The sequence below is a fragment of the Dendrobates tinctorius genome, unplaced genomic scaffold (assembly GCF_039654945.1).
Source record: "Dendrobates tinctorius isolate UK_male_01 unplaced genomic scaffold, ASM3965494v1 ptg000075l, whole genome shotgun sequence".
NCBI lineage: Eukaryota > Metazoa > Chordata > Amphibia > Anura > Dendrobatidae > Dendrobates > Dendrobates tinctorius.
The window spans coordinates 16715669-16728560 of NW_027361743.1; the positions used below are offsets into that span (position 1 = coordinate 16715669).

The 12892-nt window shown below is 41.7% G+C and overlaps 1 protein-coding gene across 4 annotated transcripts in view; it reads right to left on the reverse strand.

The window, feature by feature from the left end:
- The window catches only part of SGCG (sarcoglycan gamma), a 390616-nt gene that overhangs the window by 261084 nt on the left and 116640 nt on the right, over window positions 1-12892 (reverse strand). The window contains exon 1 of one of the 4 annotated variants that reach the window (XM_073583032.1): window positions 2254-2415. The exons of 2 other annotated variants lie outside the window; for them this stretch is intronic. The gene's annotated coding sequence lies outside the window, so the exon portion shown is untranslated. Of the gene's footprint in view, window positions 1-2253; window positions 2416-12892 lie in introns of those variants that run through there. One more of the 4 variants, XM_073583031.1, reaches the window with a different exon arrangement.

Here is a 12892-nt window from a genome sequence, read left to right on the forward strand (position 1 = left end):
TGTCTGTCAGTGTAGTGTTCAGAGGCTGGAGGCGCAACCAGGAGACAGCCAAGTACACCAGGAGACGTAGAGGGGGCCGTAGGAGGGCAGCAACCCAGCAGCAGGAGCGCTACCTCCACCTTTGTGCAAGGAGGAACAGTAGGAGAACTGCCAGAGCCCTACAAAATGACCTCCAGCAGGCCACAAATGTGCATGTGTCTGCACAAACGGTTAGAAACCGACACCATGAGGATGGCCTGAGAGCCCGACGTCCACAGATGGGGGTTGTGCTCACAGCCCAACACTGTGCAGGACGCTTGACATTTTCCACAGAACACCAGGATTGGCAAATTCGCCAATGGCGCCCTGTGCTCTTCACAGATGAAAGCACACAGATGAGCACATGTGACAGATGTGACAGCGTCTGGAGATGCCATGGAGAACGATCTGCTGCCTGAAACATCCTTCAGCATGACCGATTTGGCAATGCTTCAGTAGTGGTGTGGGGTGGCATTTCTTTGGAGTTCCGCACAGCCCTCCATGTTCTCACCAGAGTTAGCCTGACTGCCATTAGGTACCGAGATGAGATGCCCAGACCCCTTGTGAGACCATATGCTGGTGCGGTTTTCCCTGGCTTCCTCCTAATGCAGGACAATGCCAGACCTCATGTGGCTGGAGTGAGTCGGCAGTTCCTGCAAGATGAAGGCATTGAAGCTATGGACTGGCCCGCCCATTCCCCAGACCTGAATCCGATTGAGCACATCTGGGACATCATGTCTCGCTCCATCCACCAACGTCACGTTGCACCACAGACTGTCCAGGAGTTGACGGATGCTTTAGTCCAGGTCTGGGAGGAGATCCCTCAGGAGACCATCCGCCGCCTTACCAGGAGCATGCCCAGGCGTTGTACAGTAGGGAGGTCATACAGGCACATGGAGGCCACACACAATACTGAGCATCTTTCCCTTGTCATGACGCATTTCCACTGAAGTTGGATCAGCCTGTAATTTGATTTTCCACTTTGATTTTGAGTATAATTCCAAATCCAGACCTCCATGGGATATTCATTTTGATTTACATTGATAATTTACATGATAATTGTTATGTTTTATAGTTCTGAACACATTCCACTATGCAATGAATAAAAATTTGCAACTGGAATATTTCATTCAGAGACATCGAGGATGTGGTATTTTAGTGTTCCCTTTATTTTTTTGAGCAGTGTATATATATATATATATATATATATATATATATATATATACACAGTATGTATATAAACATATATATGTCGCCATTTTCTGAAAGCCATTTTTAATTTTCTCGTCGATGGAGCGGTGCCAGGGCTTGTTTTTTTTTTTTCTTTTTTGTGTGACTTACATATGCATCTATGCTACGAGATCTTTAAGTTTTAGAAAAAAACAAAAAATGACTAAACAATTGTTAAATATCCTTAAAAACCATGATTCTTGCTGCAATTACAACTCCCAGACCACGATGATGCATATATTTCAACAACAACTGACGGCAAAAACGCCCATGTATATGGGTACCGTATAATATTCCAGAAAAGACACAATATACCATTCCATGCAAGAATATTTTATATTAATGAAGCTTACAGCTAAGTTCTTGCTGGGCATTTTTGCAATTACTTTTTTAATGCAAATTTTCAGCTGCGTCTTACGGTACCAGCAAAGTCTGAGATTTCAAAAATCTCATGTGCACAGCTTGCTTTTTTTTTTGTCAAATCGAGCATGCCAAAACTGCAGCAAAAAAAGCATAAAAAATGCAGCCAAGGAAAACATACTTTTTTACTGAAGCTTCTTTCCTGCCAAGAGATCAGGTTTAGCTGCAGAAAAAAAGCTGAAAAAACACCTAGTGTGAACTTACCCTTAGGCCGGGGTCACACTTGCGAGTGCAATGCGAGAAACTCGTGTGAGTCTCTCGCCTCAATACCCGACACTGCCGCCGGCACTCGGTACTGGAGTGTGCGGCTGCATGTCTTTCTATGCAGCTGAATGCTCCGGTCCGAACTGACAGCGGCAGTGCCGGTTATTGAGGCGCGAGTTTCTCGCATTGCACTCGCAAGTGTGACCCCGGCCTAAGGTTGAGCTGAGCAGGTTACTTGCATTTTTAAAAAAATAAGGGCAAAAAAAACTCATCGTGGAAACATAGCCTTAGGCAAGTCTAAAAAAAACCTCATAAATAACACAATGCTATAGATATTGACTATATATAAAAGACATTACAGTTGATGTAAAGTTAACCAACCTCTGGTTTCTGTAGCTCAGTTTCCTGCAGATCGTATCGATAAAAAAGCAAAGTTTGTTAAAGTTTAAAGCAGACAGAGTTTCTGTCTTGAAGTTCTCCTCCGCCTCCAGACCGGGAGTGGAAGATATTTTAAGACAGGCCAAATATCAGAGAGGCAAAATGCATTCACATGTTTGGCCGTGTCGCACATTCCAGCCCACTGCAGCCACATACTCTGCTAATTTTACTCTGCCGGTATTGTAGCTGACTCCTTCGCTTTGCATCTACGAGCCTCTAGAAGAATAAAGAAGAGCAAATGACAGCCGACGTCAGACTCATTGATGCAAATGCATTTTGCTACACAAAGAACATTTAAAAAAAAAAAAAATGTTTTAAGAGTCAGCAGAGAGACGGCAACTGGAAAATGAAATTCGTAAGATGGTAATAAATGCAGGTTTCCAGAAAAATAACATGGCACTCTGCAAATCCGGGAGAGGAGTCTGACACTGGCCAAAGGGACTTGTCAGAACAAAAGGGCTGGATCCAAGCAAACACAGAGGGTAGGGATATAGTCAAGAGCTTTTTAAGGCAAAAAAATAACCAAAGGTTTGTTTTTTAAGAGGATTCATGTTTTTAGGTGTTTTTCACCCTTTTTTTGTGACTTTTAACTTGATGGTGACCAGTTTGGAGCAGATTCCATGAGGATTCTGAATAAAAAAAAGTGAAAACTCTTTTTTTTTTTCATAGCAAGGTTATTTAAAACTTGTTGGAAAAAAACCCTCTATTTCCCATTGACAAAAATAAAAATCGTATTTACCCATCAACTCCTCCCGAGTATCAGGATCCTGACAGCGCCGGCGTACAGCCTCCGCTGAGCAGGGACTCACCCGCACTGTAGGGACCCCTGGGGACCAGGATAGCTAGAAAGTATAGGTGCACAGGACCTTAGTGATGAAGTTTAACAAGCCGGAACGGGACCTACGGTCTTGTGACTGCCAGGGGGCGAGGCTTAGCGTCCTGCTTTCAGAGAAGACAGAAAACTCAGAGTCGGGCAAAACGGAGGTCATTCACAGTACGAACAGCGAGGTACAGGAGGGGTAAACAGATGGGAGGTCAGACAAAGCCAAAGGTCGTACACAAGAGGGCGACGCGGTACCAAGGGGACGAGCAGAGAGAAGTCGGGTCACAAGCAGAGAGTCATACACGAGAGGTAGCGCAGTACAAGAGGGACAGGCAGAAGTCGTAACAGGGACAGAACCGGATCAAAACCAAACAAGCAAGCAAGATATCAGGCACAAGGCACACGTACGCACAAGGTCAACTAACTCAGCCGAGGGCAGGAGTATAACTGACACCGGACCTAGGTCCAGTGAGCATTAAATAGCCGCCCTCTGCCAGGGAGAGGCGGAACAATTAACCCCCAATCAGACCAGGATGGGCCAAAGCGAAACCCCTTCCTGGATCATGACACCGAGCCTGTTTTCACCTTCCTGGACAGTTCAAATTTTACAATTCTGACCACTGTCACTTTATGTGGTAATAACTCTGGAACGTTTCAACGGATCCCACTGATTCTGAGATTGTTTTCTTTTTGTATTTCATTTTAGTGGTAACTTTAGATCGATATTTTTTGCGTTTATTTGTGAAATTATTGGAATTTTGGTAAAAATTGTCGCAATTTTCAAACCCTTTCATTTTTATGTTCTTAAATCAGATTCATGTCACACAAAATAGTTAACACCACATGTCTACTTTACATCAGCAACATTGTTGAAACATAATTACTTTGTGCTAAGAAGTTGAAAGAGTAATGAGTTGATAAGTAATTTCTAATTTTTCCAACAAAATTTGCAAAAACTATTTTTGTGGGGGTCTACATCGCATTTGAAGTAATTTTGAGGGCCTACGAGCGAGAAAATACTCAAAAGTAACACCATTTTAAAAACTGAAGCCCTAAAAAAACTTCAAAACTACATTCAAAAATTGTAATAATCCTTCAGGTGCTTCACAGGAATTATAGTAATGTGTAAGAAAAAAAAATCAAAATGTTACTTTTTTCCAACAAAAATGTTGTTTTAGCCTCAAATTTGTCATTTTCACAAAGGTTACAGGAGAAAATGGTTGTTGTGCAATTTTTCCTAAGTACACTGATACCCCATATGTGGTGGAAAACCACTGTTCTGGCACATGGCAGAGCTCGGAAGGGAAGAAGCACCATTTGGCGGAATTGTCTGGAACAGATAGAATACACCATGTCATGTTTGCAGAGCCCCAGACGTGCCTAAACAGTGGAACCCCCGACAAGTGACACATTTTGTAAACTATGTCCCTCAAGGAAGTTATGGAGTACTAGAAGCAGCGCAAAACAGCACACACATCCTGTATGAAGGTCCACTCGCTGGTCGTGTAGTGGACCAGTGAGTGCTGCAGCTCAAACTCCAGTATCACCAGCTACTACTCGCAGAGTCTCTACAGGATGTGCAAGGTAGAGCCCCACCTTGTGGGTACGTCATCAGTCGGTGAGGGGGAAGGCAGAAGTGAAGCTGCAGCGCAGACAGGTGAGCAGCAACAGGGAGAGAGCACCAAAATTGCGCACAGACGGCCCGCACTTTTAGCAGCAGCTCTGACATTTCTGTGTAATTTTTAAGGAAGCTCTGCACTACCAAATTCAGCAAATGCGTCAGGCAAGGTATGTGCGACCAATTGGCTAGGCCTAGAGCTACTACTAGATTTTGCCTGTTAGGCTGGAGTCACACACAACCATTAAAAAATCGGTCCGATTTTTATGGTATGAAATCGCACAAAGATTTCTTGTCCAGGGATCCGTCTGTCATCCGAATTTCCGGCGATGAACCGATTTTATTCACATTTAAGCATCAAATTGACATCCAATGCCAATGCCTGATGCTCTTTCCTGTTGACCTGGAGAAGTCTTGCGATTTTATCGCAAGTCACACTTGTGGTCCGTTTGTAATCCGATTTTTAATCGCACCCATAGACTTGCATTGGCGAGTCTGATCCGAAAGTCGGTGACAATCGCAGCATGCAGCGATTGTCTCGGTCCGAGGAAATGTTCCGAAAAAAAATCGGATAATGGGAGCTGCACCATAGAATAACATTGGGACGAATGCAATGCGATTTTTTATCGCATTGCATTCGTTCGATTTTTTCGCTAGTGTGACTCCAGGCTTATTGCACACCACAAAGCTGGGCTTGAGGTTTAGCAGCATCAACCACACATCTGTCTGTTCTTTGATCCTGACCCACAGCTCCTGCGCAGTGTGGGATTTTTCCCAAAAACAGATGAGATTCAGAACAACCTGCTGCAGTTAACCCCTCGCTGTGCTGAACTTGGCGGTGCAGGTGTTACGCTGAACAGATGCAGAGGCATTGGAAGAAGCAGAGTAGGAGGAGGCAACATGGGCGGAGAAATATTCAAAAACATCCAGCAATCCTCTGTGGTAGTAGAACATGCACCAAACTGCTTTTTGCCTCAGACCCAGAAACAACAATTACTTACTGGACAGATATAACATCCCTACCCGTACTTACTGGTCCATGCAACCATGTATATGTGGACCGTGGGAGGAGCTAGAGGCTGACACAGACATTCTACTGCAACTTCTGAAACAACACCAACTGTCATCTCCTGTCTCAGTAATGGGAAAATCTGCTCACTGAAAACAGATTTTACACATGAATCGAGAATTTTGAGTGAATGATTGGTCCTAGCAGGGAAAGAAGGAGATTTGTCTAATAAGATATATTATAAAGTGTCTTCTATTCACACGTGTGACTTATGAAAATAAATAAGTAAAATGGTGGTTATTTTTTTAATAAATAAAATAAAAACTCTGTCATGTGTGGGAGATTAAACACCTGCAACCACCTTCTCAGGTTGTTAAAATGCCTCCTAATGTGGGAAGGGGTTAAATAATATTTGAAGCCATTTTTGGAGTGGATTTAAATCAAAATCTACATAAAAAAACTCAATGTGAACGTCCATTTAAACTTGCATATTAAAGTTCCAGAAGATCCTCTAAGAGCCCCAGACTGCAACATGATAAAATGCCAGAAAGGTCCAGCAGAAGACAACCCCATTTGGTGGTTGTTATAGAATTATTCACAAGAAATAGACTTTAATGGGTGATAAACTGCACAAAACGGCCACTAATAAATGTACAGAATGTGCAAAGTTTCGAACATTGCCTACTTCTGGCAGCTGCCAATACAGATTGGAGATGATCGACAGGGGAGCAGGATATTGGATCATAACTAGTGTTGAGCATTCCGATACTGCAAATAATTGGTATCGGCCGATATTCGCTGTATTGGAGTTCCGATACTGAGTTCCGATATTTTTACAACATTGAATACCGGAATCGGAAGTTCCCATAATGCAATGAGCCAGTTGTGTTAGCCATGTTAACTAATGGCATGGCTGTGATTGGCTGCTGAAATGATGTCATCATGATGCGCGGTCTGTGCGGGCCTGCCGGGGGTCTGTGCAGGCCTGCCGGGGGGTCTGTGCGGCCTGCCGGGGGGTCTGTGCGGGCTGCTGGGGGGTCTGTGCGGGCCTGCCGGGGGTCTGTGCGGGCTGCCGGGGTCTGTACGGGCCTGCCGGGGGTCTGTGCGGGCTGCCGGGGGTCTGTGCGGGCCTGCTGGGGGTCTGTGCAGGCTGCCGGGGGTCTGTAAGGGCCTGCCGGGGGTCTGTAAGGGCCTGCCGGGGGTTGTGTGTGTGCAGGCATCATCCGATGGGACTACAAGTCCCATCGGGCTATGCCTGCTACAATGACAGTGATTGACACATTAGCCAATGATGGGACAGAAGTAGTCCCATCATCCGGCTAATGTGTTGAATGTAAAAAAAACAAAACAAACACATACTACATACTAGATACATACTACTTACATACTACATATATACAACATTCATACAACATACATACATACTACATACATACTTCATATATACTACATTCATACAACATACATACTACATATATACTACATTCATACAGCATACATACATACTACATACATACTACATATATACTACATTCATACAACATACATACATACTACATACATACTACATACATACTACATATATACTACATATATACTACATACACACTACATAATACATACATACTACATATATACTACATTCATACAACATATATACATACTACACATATACTACATTCATACAACATACATACTACATACTACATATATACTACATTCATACAACATACATACATACTACATACTTACTACAGACATACAACATACATACAACATACATACTACATACAATACATTCATACATTCATACAATACATACATATAGACATATAGTACATATAACATACACTCACTGGCCACTTTATTAGGTACACCTGTCCAACTGTGTGTTAAGACTTAATTTCTAATCAGCCAATCACATGGCGGCAACTCAGTGCATTTAGGCATGTAGACATGGTCAAGACAATCTCCTGCAGTTCAAACCGAGCATCAGTATGGGGAAGAAAGGTGATTTGAGTGCCTTTGAACGTGGCATGATTGTTGGTGCCAGAAGGGCTGGTCTGAGTATTTCAGAAACTGCTGATCTACTGGGATTTTCACGCACAACCATCTCTAGGGTTTACAGAGAATGGTCCGAAAAAGAAAAAAAATCCAGTGAGCGGCAGTTCTGTGGCCGGAAATGCCTTGTTGATGCCAGAGGTCAGAGGAGAATGGGCATACTGGTTCGAGCTGATAGAAAGGCAACAGTGACTCAAATTGCCACCCGTTACAACCAAGGTAGGCAGAAGAGCATCTCTGAACGCACAGTGCGTCGAACTTTGAGGCAGATGGGCTACAGCAGCAGAAGACCACACTGGGTACCACTCCTCTCAGCTAAGAACAGGCATCTGATGGCTACTTTCAGCAGGATAATGCGCCATGTCATAAAGCTCGAATCATCTCAGATTGGTTTCTTGAACATGACAATGAGTTCACTGTACTCAAATGGCCTCCTCAGTCACCAGATCTCAATCCAATAGAGCATCTTTGGGATGTGGTGGAACGGGAGATTCGCATCAGGGATGTGCAGCCGACAAATCTGCGCCAACTGTGTGATGCCATCATGTCAATATGGTCCAAAATCTCTGAGGAATGCTTCCAGCACCTTGTTGAATCTCTGCCACGAAGAATTGAGGCAGTTCTGAAGGCAAAAGGGGGTCCAACCCGTTACTAGCATGGTGTACCTAATAAAGTGGCCAGTGAGTGTAGATTACATACTCACCATCACTTGTCACTTTGATCCCCGAAGCCAATGTCATCCCACTGTAAAAAATATTAAAATAACAAACAACCAATATACTCCCTGATCCGCAGAAATCCACGAGTGTCCCACGACGATCTCCTGCAGTGCTTCACTGAGAGGTTACTATAGTTCACTGGTCTCACTTTATGGCAAAAGCTGCGTGGGAACTTTCTCACACAGCAATGCCAAAAATGAGACTAGGGACTATTTTTTTACTGTGGCGGAGGAATACAGTGCGGAAGGATACCTACCTCCCGTCATTGTATTCCTGGAGCCCCTAGAGAGCGGTTGCATCAGCTGATGCTGCTGTTCTCCATGGGAGATCATCGTGGGACACTCATGGATTTCTGCGGATCAGGGAGTATATCGGTTGTTTGTTATTTTAATATTTTTTTACAGATGACACTGGCTTCGGAGATCAAAGTGACAAGTGATGGTATGTACTCTATGTTATATGTACTGTATGTCTATATGTATGTATTGTATGAATGTATGAATGTATTGTATGTAGTATGTATGTAGTATGCATGTTGTATGTCTGTAGCATTGTTGTATGTCTGTAGCATGTTTTATGTATGTTGTATGTATGTAGTATGTATGTAGTATGTACTATGTAAGTATGTATGTAGTATACTGTATATGTAGTATGTATGTATGTTGTATGGACGTAGTATATATGTAGTATGTATGTAGTATGTATGTATGTTGTATGAATGAAGTATGTTGTATGAATGCAGTATATATGTAGTATGTAGTATGTATGTATGTATGTTGTATGAATGTAGTATGTATGTAGTATGTATGTATTATGTAGTATGTATGTATGTTGTATGAATGTATTATGTATGTAGTATGTATGTATGTATGTTGCATGAATGTAGTATATATGTAGCATGTATGTATTATGTAGTATGTATGTTGTATGAATGTACTATATATGTAGTATGTATGTAGTATGTATGTAGTATATATGTAGTATGTACGTAGTATGTATGTTTTATGAATGTAGTATATATGATGTATGTAGTATGTATGTATGTTGTATGAATGTTGTATATATGTAGTATGTATGTAGTATGTATGTTTTTTTTTGTTTTGTTTTTTACATTCAACACATTAGCCGGATGATGGGACTACTACTGTCCCATCATTGGCTAATGTGTCAATCACTGTCATGTTTTATTTGCACTTAATTCTTTTGATTAATTTGCACCTTTTCTTAAAGTCTATTTTATGTGTATTCGCCTGTTTATGTTTGCCATTGTGGATGGGGTTTGGGGTTTCCAGATGTGACTTTTGTGTCTTCCTGGAATGATTGTAGGTACTCCTGGTATTTTTGCTCAAATTATGCAACATTTTAGAGGGAAATGTGATTTTTTTGCCCATTAAAAGTTGCAAAACAGGTAAGGGATAACGAACAATTTTTGTTTTTGTGCAAAATTTATGAACCAATGAAGAAGTTGGTGCAGAAAAAATTACAATGAACACAAGACAAATAGAAAAAGAAAAGTGACTTAAAAAACCCTGCAAATAATGAAAATTACTGAAAATTTGAAGATTTTTCCTAGCGTCAACTACAGGAAGCAAAATCTCCAAGTTTCTTCTAAATTTAACAATTTAATTTCTATCGGCGGTGGACATATCATTGGTGCAACCTGTACAGCCACAGAGGGGACAAAGAAGAGGCCCCACTTCAACCTCGAAAGCAGGTGGATTTGTGCATTACGATGAGTTATTGGAAGGCACAAAGGCCCATATTTTGTGCTTGCACAGGGGGCCCTTTTCTGCCTGATTTGACCATTGATGTCTATACTAATTCTCAAAAAAAGCAACAAAAAAACTTTTCTAATGACCTGGAATATTTGCAATACTTGCAACCTAATTTTTTTCTAAGGCAAACGTAAGCAATGCATCTGCTCTACAGATAAAAACTCTAACACAATGCAAACAATACAATAAAATTGATGTTATCCCCGGCCAGGCGAAGAAGTCTCTTTCCACCAATTAAGGCTATAACCAGAGCCCTGTGAGCTCAGCAGGAACTTCTAGTTACTTCCATTACAAGCCAGGGTGCTCTATTAAGCCAACCACATGCAGATTATTCAGGCAAGTTCAGCCAGTTAGGGATCCTCTGATTAATCGCATATATCATTTTATATGATAAGCGTATAACGAAAAATGCAGAGAAAGACATTTTACAAGTTCAGTTCATGATCACGGTAAAACAGAAGGATAAAGAACCATAAGTTGCATGAAGTTACTTGGGTTTTCGAAAAACTTTTTTTTTCCAGTAATAAGGAAAATAATTTGGAATAGAGATGTACAGTAACATATAATATAAAATCTCCTCAGGGGCCATATGTACAGCTGTATTACTGAGATTTACATTGTGAGCCCCAATGGGGACCACGATGATGACGTGTGTAAAGTGCTGTGGAAGCTATGTGTGAGTACAATAAAAAATATGTAAAGTTATGTGTTGTACTGATTGATATTACGACACTCATAGATTACAGAGGAACGAATCTCTCGAAATTGAAATTGTAGATGAAGCTCCCTGCAGGTCCTCTGCTCACTTCCTAAGGTGCCAACTCCAGGTCTGGTGTTCTCTTCACTCTTGACTAGGGATAAGCAGACCTGTGAAAATTCAGGTTCTGGCACTCAACCCGAACTTTACTCCAATGTTCAGTTTGGGTACCAGAGCTCTACTCGAAATTGGACCAAAACCCAAACCTCATTGAAAACTTTTGAGCTGGAAAATTCTCTCTCTCCTTCACCTTGGAACTCCGAACATTGCAACGGACTTCCGGGAGATGTCCGTGTTCTGAGATTAGCACCGAACACTAACTGTCCGGTACAAACCCTCAACTTTTATGTTCGGGTTCGCTCATCTCTCCTCTTGACTCATATTATGACATCATGAAATGTGTCACCCTGTGTGGTCACTTTGCACTATGAAGAGTAAAGTGAAGACATTAGCAGAGGTCCAGTGGGAAGTTATGACAGCGACAAGTGAAGGGCAAAGTGAGTATGAAATATTATGACTTTTTATCCCTGTCCTAGGCCATATAAAGCCAACAAACTCACAGTCAATTGTCCGCCATTTTTCTGGACTTTCGCAAATCGAATCCCAAGAATCCCAAGAAATTCAAATTTACTAGAATCTGTGAATTTTGAACATTTCTAAGCAAATTTGATTCATTTAGAACTAATTGGCTCATTATCACTATATACCCATACTTGTAGTGGATATCTTCAAGTTCATTTTTTTTATATGTACGGATTTGTCATTCCAAAATCAACTTATCCTTAGGCACAAAATGACCAGCTTTATAACAAAAAAAGAAAAACTTTTGTGGTACTCTCAACACCTGGCATAACAATGCTAAAGTTTATTTCTACAGCTGATCATGTAGTGCCACTCATGGGGAGATATCTCAGGCCAACAGAAAATGTAAGAAGGGGCACATCTGAATCCGTATGAAAAATAATGGGCCATTTTCTGACTTAAGGACCCCATATACATTAAATACTGACCAAATACAGACCTTGCGAATGTGGCGTTGAAGACAAACGCATCCTTGGATGCAATGATTCTGTCTAGAGGAGTATATGGCATTGCACATGGTGTTGATATAACGATGGATACTTAATATGGAATCATAAGGAATAAGTGCTCCACTATACCATGTCTATGTACACAGCTTTGATATGGAAGGGTATGTGCTCACCTTTGGTATTTTCAGCAGAATGGTCTGTCATTACAAGGATGTCACTTTAAGGATAGCAATAGAGATATGCCAGAAGAATAACTCCCTGTACTAGATGCGTCATTGTTGTTGTCACTATGCTTCAATATTGGTATCAATCTGACAATCGATCTGCTTCATCCTCAGGTATGTCCCCTGGCTACAATACCATCATCACCCATCTTTCCTGAACCCCAATCACCCCTGTATCTGCTATCAATGTTATGTCCCCTGGCTGCAATATCATCATCACTCATCTTTCCTGAACCCCAATCACCCCTGTATCTGTCTGCTATCAATGTTATGTCCCCTGGCTGCAATACCATCATCACACATCTTTCCTGAACCCCAATCACCCCTGTATCTGTATGCTATCAATGCTTTATCTGTCCTTTTGGATGTTTTTTTTTCCTTCCTGACTTCTAATTAATCCCCTCCTGTGTCTGTAACCAGTGTCCCTGCTGCCCCTCCCTCCTGTTCACACCTGGGCCTGTTTGATGTGCATTTGAGCTGTTATAAATTCAGAGCCATTGGTCTGTTAGACCCTGGTCTGTCATTACAAGAATGTCATTTTAAGGATAACAATAGAAATATGCCA